We start from the raw sequence: 6,066 nt of genomic DNA, 5'->3' as shown, positions 1-6,066 counted from the left end.
GCCAGTTAGGGTGTTGTTTCACAGGGCAGAGGATTGACGTGTGATGGTTTAAATGCTTTCAATAATGACCGCTCTCATTTTACTTTTCTTTATTTTGAGACAGAGTCTCACTTTGTCGCTTTTGGTAGAGTGCTGTGGCGTCGCAACTCACAGCAACCTCCAGCTCTTGGACTCAGGCGATTCTCTCGTCTCAGCCCCCCAGGAGCTGGGACCACAGGCGCCGCCACGACGCCCGGCTATTTTTTAGAGAGGAGGGTCTCGCTCTGGCTCAGGCTGGTCTCAAACCCTTGAGCTCAAGCGATCCTCCCTTCCTATCAGCAAATCAAAATAATCTAACATTTGTGTTACACATAATTCATGTCAAAAACAAAAGTCTTCATTTTGTAGACTGGACTGGAGAGTTTCCAGTATTTTGTGGTCAGTTCTGGGTGGTGGCAGGCTAATTTTAGAAAACCTGGTTTCTGAAGTTCTCTCCTAGAGCCGGGTAAATCAAGGTGAGAGGGAGTCAAAGTGTGATGATAATTAGGAAGAAGTGAATTGGCCTCTAGGATCGCCTCACATGTTAGGGATTTATTTATTTATTTTTATTAAATCATAAACAGATCATGTATACTTTAATGCATTTATGGGGTACAATGTGCTGATTTCATATAGAATTAGGAATGCTTACATCACACTGGTTAATCTATACCTCGTCTCATTTACTTAGTTACTGTGTTAAGACATTTATACTCTATACTGATAGATCCGACATGGACCCTTGTATTACGCACCATAGGTGTGATCCATCATTCACTCTCCCTCCCCATCCCCCCTCCTCCCTCCTTCATCCCGGGCCATAATCATGATCTATTCTTCATATAAAAGTGTGAGTGATTGTAAATTGGTTTCATAATAGTACTGAGTACACTGGATATTTTTTCCTCCATTCTTGAGATACATGTTAAGGATTTAATATAAAATACTCCGTGCTCCGGGTGGGCTGGAGCACGCTAGTCCTCTTCCAGCTTTGCGTTTCTCTGCCCTCTTCTGTTTAGCAGCCGGCACGTGGGTTGGTAATAAATCTGGTGGCTGGGCTCACTTGCTGGAAGGGCGGAGGACGGTGTGGTCCAGGACGTCTTTTGTCCTGTTTTAGAGCTCAGAGCACAGTAGCCCAGCGACGTTAAAGTTACTGATTTTTACAAGGACTGTCCTTGGGACAGGTGTCTCCAAAGTATAAACTTATTGATGTTTTCATTAATTTTTGATTTTAAACGCTTTGTTTTATAGTCAGTTTAGATTCAAGGTAGGATTCATTTGGCTAGAAAAGTGCTTTAGCCACTAGGGGGTGCTGTCTGAATAGTTCATTTCCCCTAAGAGTCTGTGGACAGGGAGTTGCAAAAAATCTTGGTAGTTAGTAGTTAGTTGTGTTTTTGCGCTGCACATGCTTGGGGAGCTGGACTGGTGTTTGTGTCGGGGGTGAATTAGGCAGAAGTGAGGGTAGGGGAAAGAGCAAGGGGGGAAAGCAGCATAGAGGATTACTTTCAATTGGTGAATGGAAGTAAAAAAATAAATTAAAAAAAGCGTGTATCTGGGAATAATAGTACATTCTAGTTCCATCTGGGAGCTAAAGGATTCACTCTGGAAATTGTGGTTTGATGCTCCCCATTTAGGGGGAATACCTGTGTTTTTATACTGAAATATCTTTTAAAGACAACAAGCTTTGTAAACATTGCCGATATTGGAGGTTTGCTTTTGGAGGTTTAGAAAGAAGGACCTACATTCTGAAAGTATCATGAGAAACACTATTTTTGTAACTTTGGTTTTCTGAAAACTGATTGCTTCTTACTATTGGGAATGAATAGGCAGAGTCAGTGGCCTCATTTCATATCCAGTTAGATTCTTGGGGTCTGCATAATCAAATGCTTCATTTTTGCCTTTGGGAAATTTGCTAACTTTTCCTGCAGGCTTTTGTGGGTGAGCTAACTTTTCTGGAACTTAATTGGCACATGTGTGCTCAGAGTAGTCCCCGACTGCCTGCCCATCTGTGCCCCCGTTCACCCAGTGAGCATCCTGCTAACCTCCCTGGTGCTGCCCTTATGGCAGGTGCCCTTCCTTCAGCCTTTCGGCTCCTTCTAACCCTAACAAATGGTTTCTTCTGGAACTGGATAGGCCATGGAGAATGGAAAGAAATTTGACTAGAAAAGCTAGTATAACATGCAGAAAACCTAGTATAAATGTTATCAGCGGATATGTTTTTGATCTTGTCAAAACTAATATGATTGTACCTTCTCCTTGATTTCAAACTCTTGTAAATTACAGGATAAGAGGCAAGGCGCCCATCTCCTGGATGGTGGGGACCACACAAGGCTTTCCATAGTCTCTGTCTGTAGCCTTCCTTTGGCCACTTGCTACCTCAGCCTCTGAGACACCGTTCTCCCATTACGGGTTCTACCAAGGCACTCCTGAAATGACCACATGTGTTCTCCATGAAGGTGCATGGACTGCTCCCTCTCTCTAGAAGACCTCTTCCTGAACTGTGTCTTTCCAGGCCTAGCAGCCCTTCTGAGAATCTTCCTCATACCGTCCACTCCACACGCCAGACTCTTCCTCAGCCTGTTTCCTGTGTGGCTTTGGTGCCTTGAGGGAGATTTTGCTGTTGCACTTACTGTCACCTGTGGTTTACTTCTCTGCACTTTTACTGTCTGTACCAGACTGTGAACTCTGTAGGAGCAGGAATGGTGTCATTTTATTCCCTATGTCCCCAGTACCTGGCACAGTATCCTGGTCCATTAGCAACTATTTTTTGAGTTGAAGCTCAGCAAGCAAGATTGTGAAGTCCTGATGGTGGCTGTTAGGGGAGCTGGTGGGAGAGCATGAGGAGAGGGAAGCACGTTTACTCTTAGCTCTGAAAGAGAACAGGGAAGATGGTTTTTAGCTGATGCTGTATTCTTACATTTCAAGCGTAGCACTCAGGGCTTTGCTGATCCGAGGTTTAAACTTGCACCAACTTGCTGAGAGTCTTGGGTGAGGCAATTAATTTGCTTCACCTTTGCTACCTTATCATAAAATAAAGGGGTAGATTTTATTGTCCTATAATTGTGAATTATACACTGTGGATTACTTGACGGAGAAGTTTAGTCTCTGCCACGCAGCACATCTCTCAGTTGTCCCTTTTGTCTCCCCGGTGGGACGCACTTACGTTTTATTATTACCTGAAGCCACATTCCACTAGGAAGGTGTTCCAAAACTAGTTTTAAATTAGTTGTCAGGACTCTCTAGTTTTGGTTACCTGTTACTTATCCCTTAATTTAGGGAAAATAATTTTAACTTTTTGCATCATGAGCGTACAAATCTTTAAAATGAGCATAATGTTTTGGAGCAGGGAAGGGGAAGGTGACAGAGAGTAATGGAATTTTTGCTCATTATGTGGAGAGGAGGAAGCCACGGTCAGTGGGAGGAAGAGGAAGAAGCCACGGTCAGTGGGAGGAAGCCAGGCGTCTTGTTCTCTTCTCTGGCCTCTTATGTTTATGTTGTGGTTATTCAGTCACAGGGAATGGGGTTGAGGTCAGCAGGGGTGGTGCCCCCCCCATTTCAGAATGATCACATTTGATTGGCTTAACAAAGATTCAGGACTCTTAATGTTTATTTATTTATTTATTTATTTTGAGACAGAGCCTCAAGCTGTCCCCCTGGGTAGAGTGCTCTGGCTTCACAGCTCACAGCAACCTCCAACTCCTGGGCTCAAGCGAGTCTCCTGCCTCCGCCTCCCAAGTAGCTAGGGACCACAGGTGCCCACCACAATGCCTGGCTATTTTCTGGTCGCAGCCGTCATTGTTGTTTGACGGGCCCGGGCTGGATTCCAACCCACCACCTTAGGTGTATGTGGCTGGTGCCTTAGCCACTTGAGCCACAGGCGCCGAACCTTAATGTTTATTTTAAAAAGACCAGAAATACCACTTTTCCCCCCACAATTTTTTTTTTAAAGTTCAAAATTCAGTAGTTTTAAAACAAATGAAAATTCAAGGGGCCCAGTTAAGGCTACACTTGATTTAGGATTTTCTACACTTCCCACGGGCACATTCAAATACCAATTCAGAATTTGTTTGATTTAGAAATCAGAAATACTGGTTTCCATTTTCTCCTTTTCTCACATACAGACATACACAAAGTAAAGGAGTCTTTGTACAACTCACAGAGTGACAAAAGAACTAAGAAATGCAAACAGTTGCTTTAAGTTGGTGCCAGATTTCAAAGGCCAGTTGAAGTTGTTTGGCTGAGGGGTGGGTTTTTTTTTTTGACTTTATGGAGAGCTGTAGGAGGCAGAGGAAGGAGAGACAGGCCCAGGAGAAGCTCTTGCTCAGGAAGGTGGGACCACAAAAGTCTGTGCTTAAAGGTTAAGACCAACCTTCTGCTCCTGAGGCTGACTGCAGCTAGCCCTAGCTCTCCCACTCATGCTGGGGTAACTTTGAGTGGCAGCTGACCTCCCTGTGTCTTGTCTCTGACATGCGTGCTGTTCAGTGGCTTCTCATCCTTCCAGGGTGAGAACTAGACTCCTTCAGGGGCCTCCAGTGCTCAGCACTCAGTAGCCTTCTTTGCCTATAAGCTTCTCTTGCTGGCTCCGCCTTAGTCCTCCGTGTGTCCATCTTCGCCTCGCCCTTCGTACAGGCTGCTGTCCCCTCTGTTGGGAAGTGTCAGCACTTTTCATCCTCAGCAAACCTCATTTTCAGCTGGAGGAGTCATTTCTGCAGAAAACAGTTTGGTACATGCCGTATTTATTGCTCTGCGACTCCCTTGCATTTTCATGTAAGATACCTGTGGATATGTTTCTGTGTCAACAAAAATAGATCTGCATAGTCATTTTTAATGGCTGCAGAATACTGTTTTGCCAGGACAATTATAATTGATAATATTTTCTTGATGCACATTTAAATTGTTTCTTACTTTTTATTGTTACCCACCCTGGGATGAACCTTATTATATGTGTGTATCTTGCACAAACATTACCTATTTTGTTATGCTCCATTCCTAGGAACAGAATTATTTGCTCGAAGAATATGTGGCTTATAATTATTGCTGCATGGAGCCTTACTGTTCCATACTGATCAAATGGGAGGCCTTGTATTTCAAAACCCATCCCGAGTCTCAGACCCTTCATCTGTAGAATACAGGGTGTGGATTTAAAGTTGCACACAGACTTTGTGGACACTTTGCATATTACTTAGACACACACACACACACACACACACACACACGTCTTCAGTGCCTAGCATATGGTATTTAATATTCTTATTTATTTTTGGCAGTGAAATGTTATTCATGTACACTTCATTTTTTTCTAGATCTGTTTGCTGGGGTTTTTTTTCCTTCTTCGTTTGTTTGTTTATTTATTTATTTTTGAGACAAAGTCTCACTATATTGCCCTGGTTGGACTGCTGTGGCATCACAGTTCACAGCAACCTCAAACTCTTGGGCTTAAGTGATTCTCTTGCTTCAGCCTACCAAGTAGCTGGGACTACAGGCGCCTGCCATAATGCACGACTGTTTTTGTTGTTGTTGTTGTTGCAGTTGTCAGCCTGTCAGCCTTGGGGTATGTGGCCAGTGCCCTACCCACTGAGCTACGGGTGCCGCCCATGTTTGCTGTTTTTTAGAGAGAATTCCAGATTTTCTGGCAGGTTGTAGCCTTGAGACTTTCAATAAATTTAAGAGAGATTAGAGTGTCCCAGATGTTGCAAACTGATCAACATAGACCCTATTATGTAGGTCCCAGCTTAGGCTCCTGAACTCTTGGGGCTGTTAAAGGTATTTAGGCGAGAACCATTGGTAGTGGAAAGTATGGGGAGCCGTGTTGTTCAGCTTGTTCTTGGACATGGAATTATTTTCAGTGTGGAGACTGGGCTAAGTGTGCAATGTTAGGAGGTATTTTTGCCCATTACCCTGTTACTGTAATCTCTTCTATCCAGAACAAACAAATGATAAACCAGCTGCCAGCCTGAGAGTAACAACCCAGCCATTTTCATCATCCCTTGGCTTCTGGTTGTAGAGTGCTCATTACAGAGGGCTGATGCCAGCCATTTGGGCTGTGCC

This window comes from Otolemur garnettii, unplaced genomic scaffold, assembly GCF_000181295.1.
Source record: "Otolemur garnettii isolate 467f Iridium unplaced genomic scaffold, OtoGar3 scaffold00090, whole genome shotgun sequence".
In the NCBI taxonomy this organism is placed as follows: domain Eukaryota; kingdom Metazoa; phylum Chordata; class Mammalia; order Primates; family Galagidae; genus Otolemur; species Otolemur garnettii.
This window is presented reverse-complemented; position numbering follows the sequence as displayed.